This window comes from Nicotiana tomentosiformis, chromosome 10 (genome assembly GCF_000390325.3).
Source record: "Nicotiana tomentosiformis chromosome 10, ASM39032v3, whole genome shotgun sequence".
Lineage (NCBI taxonomy): Eukaryota > Viridiplantae > Streptophyta > Magnoliopsida > Solanales > Solanaceae > Nicotiana > Nicotiana tomentosiformis.
The window spans coordinates 62,021,184-62,031,680 of NC_090821.1; positions in this window are offsets into that span (position 1 = coordinate 62,021,184).

Consider the following 10,497-nt stretch of genomic DNA (forward strand, 5'->3'; position numbering starts at 1 on the left):
CCATTTTGCAAAATAAGCTTCCTAAAAAATGTGAAGATCCAGGGAGTTTTACTATACCTTGATCTTTAAGAAGTACTAAGTTTAAGAAATCTTTGTGTGGTTCAGATGCTTCTATTAATCTTATGCCTTTGTCTAATTTTAGGAAATTGGAGGGAGAGATTGGATAAATCAGGTCGATACCTTTGTCATTGCAGCTGGCGGATCAAACCACAATCATACTTGAAGGAATAGTGGAAGATTTGCTAGTTCGGGTGGACAAGTTTGTGTTTCATGCGGACTTCATTGTGATGAGCATATAGGAGAATAGGGAGGTCCCTATGATTTTAGGAAGACCTTTCTTGGCTACAAGTAGAGCAATCCTGGATATTCAGGAAAGGCAGCTCATGCTCAGTGTGGGGGAAGAAAGGCTGATCTTCAAGATGGAAAATGTGGGGTGGGGGATGTAAATATGTATATGTGTGTTTTTCGTTTCTTTTGATTAATTTTTTTTTTTTTGAATTTTCTCGACGATGGATTTCCTTGACTGTCTTCTTGAGGGATTAAAGTCGAAGAACATTGTTTTAGCCATTTATTTTGTTTTGTTTGCTTAGATAGTGTAACAATTTTTTCTTTGTTGATATTCTGTGCATATCAGTTGATGTCTAGAACTTGCCCCGAGTGTTTGCAAAGCGAAATAGCAGTTTTGTTCAGTCTAGGAAGTGATATAGGTTTTTCTTTGTTGAGCCAGTTATATGCTTTTACCCACCTAACTAATGTATATCTTAGTTAGCTCTGTTGAGCCTGCAGTCATATTTCTTTGGTAACCACACTATAAGCTTGACCTCTTTGTTTGAATTGTCTATCTGTTTGAACCTTTTACCTCTCGTAAGCACTTGAATTTGTATGAGCATGTAAAAGCTAAGTGGAAGTATGGTCAGGTTTTTGAGTGGAACTATTAGAAAAAGGAGAAATGTGCATTGTTTGAAAAATTATGAGAGCCACATGTAAGGAATTGGAAAAAGAATAGAAAGAAAAATCAATCAAAACTTTGAAAATAAGAAGAAGAAAAAAAAGTGTGTATGTGGTAGAGAAGAGAAAAATTGATCCCTTGCTAGTGGTAGTTCTCGTCTTGTTTGTGCTTAAAGATGTGGGGGGCTTAATGTTGTGAAGGTCGGAGTTTGGTTCAACACAAGTGTGGGGTTTAAACTGTGAAATTGTATGTATTAAAGTACTCAGGGAGGTGTAGTCACTATATCTAAATCTATCCTACATGTCCCGCAACCTACATTACAACCAAATTAAAGTCCTACTTGATCTTTGACTGAATGAGCTCAATTAGTAGAGTTTTACACTACAGACAAGCCTATGGTACGTCTTATGTGACACTTGAATTTTGATTCCGAGAGTGAGTGAATTCTTTTTATCGCGAGTTCCTATTTGTTCTTAAATTTTATTGTGTGTGGGACTATTCTCTATTGTTTGTGTGAGGGCACATGATTTGCGAAGGTGAGGTGAAGTCTTTGACCTCTATGTTAGAGTAAGTAAGCAGGTTGTAAAACATGCGCGGTGCTTTTGAGTTGAGTCTTGAGGCTAGGACGTTATGATAGGATGCTTAGTCTATTTTAAATAGTCTTGGCATGATAAGTTAGGGAAGTTGTCTGATAAGAAGGTCATCTCGATGTGAAGTGCAGTTTGATTGCTCGAGGACGAGCAATAGTTTATGTGTGGAATATTGATGGTAAGATAGAATCTCATATTTTGGTCATAGTTTGCACTCTAATTATTGTATTTTTACTTATGTTTGAGCTTAAATGATAATGAATTGCACTTATTACGTATTTTATACCTTGCAGGAACTGATTCCGAGTTAAAAAGATAATCAGGAGTTAAATCGAACAAGTTGGAGCTTTGAAGTCTGAGTAAAAGCCCAAGGGATTAAACCGGGATCGCGTTCGGTGGTTCGAAGACCGAGTCTGGATATCAAAAATCGAAGAAAATAAAATACTCTGTAAAAATTGTACTATCGCGCCGCATGAGGCGGTGCGATAGTGAAAAATTCTGCTGCCTGTCAGAAACTCGCTCTCTGAACTTCCCCACTAATGCCCCGCAAGGGGAGGCACGCGTTTGATTTTCTCAGAGTACTTTACTGTTTCGGCTTAGAAAAGGTAGTTTCATCCGGGTCCACTCCTATATGGTATAAATATACCAAAAAGATATTTTTAAAGGGACTTTTGACTTTGGAAGCTTTGGGAGAGCAATGGAGGCTACAAGACTCAGGATTTTATCATCTTTCCATCAATTCAATACGGGAGCTTGGATTGTAATGTTAGATTGATGTTTCCTTATTCTTTAATTATATTTGTGATGACTTCCTCCATGATTATGGAGTAGTTTACCTTAAGGTTTGACTGATATGGTATTTTGATAAATATTTGTGGATTTTAACTCTAGTTCTTGCTTGAATTCGTTTATGGAGTTTTGAATTGTTGCAACTTTATTCACCGGTTTATTTAATCAAAAGAGGAATATTTTGGTGATTATCTTTGCATTATTTTATTTGGTTTAATTCACTGATTCTCCTAAGTAATCGAATAGGCTTGTTGAATTATTGATTAAATCAAGTTAGGAGAATATTCGAGAGACGTTTTCCTAAAGACTAATTCATTAACGCATGCTTGCATACTTTCACAGTGCTTATATTAGTTCACCTCGTTGAGTTAAGATTTAATCGAGGAGTCTTGACTACACGTTTGAACTAATTATCGAGTGAATTCGTGAGAATCATTAGAACATTAGAGTGAATTAAACTAGAGTTAAATACCAAATAGCTATCTTGCACCTATCATGTCACGACCCTTATTCCTCACATTGATAAGAAACCAACTCTACGAATCTCTAATTCTTTACCGTCAATTGTCAATTGCTTTATTTTAGTAGTTACACGTAGTTCATAATCATTTAACTCAAGTGTTGATCCTCCTGAATAGAAATTAAATCGAAAATTACTCGAACATTATTTAAATCCAATCCATGTGGAAACGATAATTAAACTATACTATCTTTGACTAGCGAGTAATAATTTTGTATTGTGTTTTGCGCTCGTCACAGTCTGTGATGACCCAAAAGGTCATCTTTAAATTTAATAATAATTTCTATGATCTAAGACCTCAAAAAGTATTATGCATCATTCCTCGACTTGCGTGCGCAGTCCGTATAATTTTTCGGAAAGTTTTTATATAAAAAATAGATTAAAATATAAAATAGAGTCTTAAAACTCAATTAAGTTGACTTTGGTCAACGTTTTTAGCAAACGGACATGGATCAGTATTTTGACAGTTTCGGTAGATCCGTCTCATGATTTGGGACTTGGGCGTATGCCCGAAATTTAATTTGGAGGTCCCTAACTCAAGTTATGACCATTTAACGGAAACTAAAAATTTAAAGGCTAAAGATTTTCAAGTTTGACCACGGAATTGACTTTTTGATATCGGGGTCTGAATCTGATTCCAGAAATTAAATAGGTTCGTTATGTCATTTATGACTTGTGTGCAAAATTTGAGGTCAATCGGACTTGATTTGATAGGTTTCGGCATCGAATGTACAAGTTGAAATTTTTTAAGTTCTTTAAGCTTGAATTGTGGTATGATTTGTGATTTTAGCGTTGTTTGATGTGATTTGAGGTTTCAACTAAGTTTGTATGATATTTTAGGACTTTGTGGTGTATTTGGTTGAGGTCTCAGGGGCCTCTGGTGAGTTTTAGATGGTTAACGGGTTGAATTTTGGACTTGGAACTTCGCTGGAATTTTTCTGAAGCATTGTCTAGTTTCCTTCTTCGCGTTCGCGATAGGGGTCTCGCATTTGCGAAGAGGAACTGGAGGCAGGCAAAATTTATTCTTCGCGTTCGCGAAGAGGGGACCGCATTCGTGAAGGGGTAAAGGGCAGTGTACATCGCGAATGCGTGGGAGCGTTCGCGTTCGCGTAGAAGGGCGAGGCCTGGCAGGGCACCAGGCGATAAGGCTTCGCGTTCGCGAAGGCCAAGTTTGGCAAGGCATCACGTTCGCGAGACTGCCCTCGCGTTCGTGAAGAAAAAATATGGGGTAGCACAAAAATGTGCTTTGCGAACGCGAGGGTGCTATCGTGTTTGCGAAGAAGAAATTCCTGGACAGCAGAACTTAAGTTCTAGAAATGGAATTTTGTCCCATTTTTCATTTTGTCAAGATTTTGAGCTCGGGTAAGGCGATTTTGGGGCGATTTTTACGGGAAAACATTGGCTTAAGTGTTCCTTATCCTATATTGATTATATTTCATGATTCCATACTCATTTACATCATGAATCCGTGAATTTATGGAAGAAAAATAAGATTTTTATAAAATCTTTCAAAAATATAAAATGAAGTTTTGGAAGCCAATCCGATGTCGGAATTCGATAATTTTTGTATGGTTGAACTCGTATCGGAACGGGTGTTCGAATTTCATGAGTTTTTTGGGATTCCAGATGTGGGTCCCATTGTCAAATTTTGAGATGAATTTTAGATTTTAATCCGAAAAATTAGTAAATTCATATGAAATTAATTTCTACGATTTGTATTGAGTATATTGAATTGTTTATGACTAGATTTGAGGATTTTGGACACGAATTTATGAGGCAAAGGTTTATTGGATTCTTGAACTTGGTTGCAAAGCGAGGTAAGTGTCGGGGTTAACCCTGACTTGAGGGAATAGAACCCTTGAATTATTTGCTACGTGAATTTCATGTGTAGCGATGTATAGGCAAGGTGACGAGTGCCTATACTTTGTCAAATTAATTATTTACTTAATTATTTAAACATCTTAAATTATTTTAAGACACGAATTAATTGTTATAATAATCGTTTCTCTCCTATTCCTTGTCAAATATTAATGCTTGAATTCTTGTAATAATTATTACATGCTCATTTGATTTATGTGTCTTAATTGCTACTTGACATTTAGCCTATTAAATATTAAACTGCCTATTTTCTCCCCGATTTTCACAATTAATTGCTACTTGTCATTGTTTGTTTCATAAATAAATTATAATTACTGTATGCCTTGATGCTTAATAGCTTCTCATTGAATGTGGTATTTATTGGAGTATTTTTGTTACATTTAAGAGTTGTTAAAATATATGGGGGGGATCGGGTTGCACGCCGCAACAGATTTATTTAAAGTTTATATTGGGGGATCGGGTTGCACGCCGCAACACATTTATTTAAAGTTTATATTGGGGGGATCGGGTTGCATGCCGCAACAGATTTATTTTAAGTTTATATTGTTGGAGCGGGTTGTACGCCGCAATGGAAACAAGTTGAGGGATTAAGACTGCTGAATTTACTTCAATTATTGATATTATTTACCGGTCTTACTACTATTCCTGTTGTTATTATTATTATTATTATTATTATTATTATTATTATTATTATTATTATTATTATTATTATTATTATTATTATTATTATTATTATTATTGTGTACAGGTTAATGTAAGCGACCTGCCTTAGCCTCGTCACTACTTCGTCGAGGTTAGGCTCGGCACTTACAGAGTACATGGGGTCGGTTGTACACATACTACACTCTGCACTTCTTGGGCAGATTTCGGAGTTGGTCCCAGCGGTGTACCATAGACTTGCTCGGATTTCAAATATCCAGAGGAAACTTGAGGTATAACTGCACAGCGTCCGCAATTCTGAAGTCCCCGTCTACCTTATTAGCTGTGTGTTTTCTTTCAGACAGCTTTATTTTATTCAGACCCTTATTTGTATTATTCTAGAAGTTCATGCACTTGTGACTCCAGTTCTGGGATGGTATTTAGATATCACATTTATTATGGATTATTCACTTTATTTTAGACTTTATTTTCGCATTTGTTTCTTTGTTATTACTTAATTTAAAATTTTGTTAAAATGGCTAATATTATTCTACGTTGGCTTGCCTAACAAGTGAAATGTTATGCGCCATCACAGCCCCGAAGGTTGGAATTTCGGGTCGTGATAAGTTGGTATCAGAGCACTAGGTTACATAGGTCTCACGAGTCACGAGCAAACTTAGTAGAGTCTGAAGGATCGGTACGGAGACGTCTGTACTTATCTTTCAGAGGCTATAAAGTTTAGGAACAATATCACTTCTTTCTTATTCTGTCATGTGATCTTATTCTATCATCGATAATTGAACCATTCTATTCTTATTCTCTCGCAGATGGCGAGAACACGCAATACATCTACCGACGGACAGGGGACAGAGCCCCCAATGGCAACTATGGCCAGGGGTAGAGGTCGAGGCCGAGGTCGTGCTATAGGCCGAGGCAAAGGCAGAGCTAGAGCTCACTCTAGAGCTCGAGCAGCAACACCTGTTGTAGAACCTCAGGTGAATCTTCAGGAGGAGGTTCCAGTCCAGACTGTACCGGTTGGACTAGTTCAGGTCCCGTAAGGATTCATAGCTACTCCAGTGCTTCAGGAAGCACTAGTCCGTTTGGTGAATCTTATGGAGGGCGTGGCCCAGAATGGTACAATTCTAGTGGCACCAGCCGTCTCACAGGCTGGGGGAGGAGCACAGACTCCCACTACTCCCGCTCCGGAGCAGATGGCTCCCTAGTATCAGGCTCCAGCAGCCCCGCCAGTTGGGGTAGTTCAGCCAGTTGTTGTAGCACAGGCCGGTGATAGGCCCGCCATGTCTTTTGAGGCCTTATTGAGACTAGATAAGTTTACTAAGATCTTTCCAGTTCACTTCAGTGGTACACCTTCTGAGGACCCACGGGATTATCTTGATCGTTGCCACGAGGTGCTTCGGAATATGGGTATAGTTGAGACCAATGGGGTAGATTTTGCTGTATAGTTGAGACCAATGGGGTAGACCAGTTGGATCGCCTGCATTGACCTGGGAACAGTTCTCACGGTTATTTCTGGAGAAGTTCCTCCCTATCACAATGAGAGAGGATTACCGCAGGCAATTTGAGCTTCTACAGCAGGGCAGTATGACTGTTTCTCAGTACGGTCCGAAGAATGGAACCCTGATCCAGTCCAAGAGCAAGAGTGCAGCCGTACTCAGAAATGTGCGGTCCGCACAATGAGAGGAAGTGTGGCCGCATCTCACTTGTGTGCGACCGCAGAAAGCCATACCCACCAATCAGTCTCAAAGTGCGGACCGCACACGGAATTGTGCGGCCGCACAACCTTCGCAAGCGCAACTTTGTCAGATATTTTTAGCTGGGTATAAATAGATCTTTTTATCATTTTTAGGTTAAGTTTGGTGCACCTGAACATTGAGAGAGGTTTTTATTTAATGTATTGGGCAACTTTGTACTAGTTTAGCATTTAAACATTAGATTTTCTTTCCTTAATCAATTATTATGCATTTTATCTTAGTTTCTTCTTTAATTTCTTCATTTTTCATGAGTAACTAAACCCTTAGCTAGGGTTTTGACCCAACCCTAGTATGGGTACTTAATGGGTGATTGATTTAAGGCTTATTTGTGATTGGGTATATGAATTTTAGCCTAGTTCTTGCTTGATTTTGAGAATTGATGGTTGCAAATATTGATTCATGCCTAATTGACTTAGTCTCTACTTGAGGAAGTGAGACGAAGTCTAGGAAAACTTGGCTAATAAGAAATTGGGGTGTACTCAAGAAATTGACAGCCCCAATTAAAGGGTATAATCTAGAGATAGTAAGACCCGACTTGAGTATTTATCACTTGTTTCGTGAGATACCCATTTGGACTTGAGAAAGCCGAATTGGGCAAAATCTCTCAAACTACCGAGAGGTATGGAGTGAGTAATTACGTGTGATTGCTATATTGTATCCCGATCAACCAAACATGCCCTAAAGCTATAAATTTGTTAGGTAACCGACTAGGCGGAAGTCGCAACCCTAGATCTTTTATAACTTGAAAAAATAACCAAAACCAAAAACATTGTCTCTTAGATTTACAATTGCAAGCATTAGCGTAAAAGTAGAAGTAGAAACAACAATTGAAAATGTGGAAGTGTAATCTTAGGCACGTCATACATTCACACTAGATATATGCCTAATCCCACATCAAGATCCCTGTGGAATCGACCCTGACTCGCTACCTAAATTAGTGGTGTGAGTTTGGGCGAGCCGTTGCCGGGGAGCTAAAAACGGATTTAGCTATATATTAGGTTTTATATGTGACTTGTCTTCTTTTCTTTCCGGGTTACTAACCCTTTTGTGAATCGATATAGATACAAAAAAATGGCTCTCAACAATGATCCTCTCGGAAACATGCCTTTGGGGGATGTGGACGTGGAAGATGACCCAATTAAATAGGTTCCTCTTGAACCTCAAGCAAATAGACGAGGCTGACATCCTCAAGACAACATTCCCATTCCTCCCCCGAATCCACCAAGAGCGGCTCCACACCAGGTGCTGCCGAATAAAGGGTACGCAAGTGCCATAGTCCCGCCCAGCATTAGGGCGGGCAACTTTCAAATCACAAATGTTATGCTTACACTGCTTGAGCAACGGAGATTTTTCACCGGGGCTCCGAATCAAAATGCGTACAAGCACTTGAAAGGATTTGTGGACACCTGCTGGGGTAGTAAACAGACCAACGTTTCTGAGGATGCTTTAAGGTTTAGACTATTTCCCTTTTCTCTACGGGGTAAAGCCTTGGATTGGTTAGAAAGATTGCCAAACCATTCTATCCATACATGGGATGAATTGGCGGAAATATTCATTGCCAAGTTCTTTTCTCCCGGGCATATGGCTACTCTTAGAGACGAGATTCTAGCATTCAAACAAGAATCCAATGAGCTGTTGCACGAGATATGGGAGAGGTACCGCACTATGGTGAAAGAGTGCCCGAATAATGACATGACTGAGGCCATGATTCAACAAACCTTCTACAAGGGGATCAATACTACCAATCAATGCGTGGTCAATCAACTTGCCGGTGGAAATTTCATGACAACACCATATGCCGAAGCTTGCGAAATCTTAGATGAAATGGCGGATACCTCATCGGCATGGAAAAGTAGAGCAAATGTTCCTCAAGGTGATCCAAATATGATTCACCTACACAAAGAATTGCACGATCATGGGCAAGCAATTGCCGAGTTGACAACTACAATGAATCAATTGGCCAAAGCTCAACTTCAACAGATTCAAGGTCCTAAGCAAGTAAATGCAATGGAAGGTGTCAATATGATGGTGAACAAGTGAAGGCAAAAGGGTCAACAAGTGCAAAACCGTGTAGAACAATTTGTGCAAGATGATAGTGGGTTCGACCAAGACGAATCATATAATGAGCAAGAGGAAGAAGTGCAATATGTGAATAATTACCAAAGGCAAAGGAACAACTCTCAAGGACCGAATCAATAATGGCGATCTCAAGGAAATCAAGAAAATTGGAACAATCAAAACCACCATGGCAATTGGAGTGGTGGTATCAACAATCAAGGTAATTAGAACAATAACAATAATCAAGGCAATTGGAACAATCAAGGCAACCACGGTAATTGAGGTGGCAATAAACAAGGATATTGGGGAGGCAACAACCAAGGGGGTTGGAACGGTAACCAAGGGAACCCACCTCCTTATCCGTCTCAAGGTTCTAGTTCTTCCAACAATGAGATGGGACAGATTGAAAATATGTTCAAACAAATGATGGAGAAAAATGCCGACTCTGATGCTCAATTAGCTTCTCACAACACTTCAATCCACAATTTGGAAGTTCAATTGGGGCAAATCTCGCAAGCTTTAAACACTCGTCCTAAGGGGGCACTATCTAGTGATACGGTGGTGAACCCGAAGGGTGGGAACAATACGGGACATGCCATGGCCATAACAACAAGGAGTGGAAGAGGTGGAGATGTAACCACCTCAAATCAAAGAAGAATTATGGATGATGATGTAGTGGTTCAATAAGATGAGATTCCAAGCAATGTGGTTCAAGCTAATGATGAAGTGAAAATTGATATTGATGAGAGTGCGGAGGAGACCCAAGAAGAAGTGAACCCGTCTAGGGAACACGTGATTGACATACCGGAACAAGTAGTGCCAAAGGCCAAGGCACCAATGCCAAGGCCTCCTCCTCCATACCCTCAAAGGCTCACCAAGAAAAATAGTGAGAACCAATTCAAGAAGTTTATTGACATGATGAAGAGCTTATCCATTAATATGCCATTGGTTGAGGCGTTGGAACAAATGCCCGGGTATGAAAAGTTCATGAAAGAATTGATGACAAAGAAAAGATCAATGAATTGTAAGACTATCAAGATGACACATCAAGTGAGTGCTATTGTGCACTCAATGGCTTCGAAATTGGAAGATCCCGATGCTTTCACAATCCCTTGCACTATTAGAAGTGCCGACTTTGCCAAAGCTCTATATGATCTAGGGGTGAGTATCAACTTGATGCCCTACTCGGTGTTCAAAACTTTGGGAATTGGTAAACTAAGACCCACATCTATGAGGTTACAAATGGAGGATCGTACTATGAAGAGACCATTGGGTATTATTGATGATGTGTTGGTTTGTGTT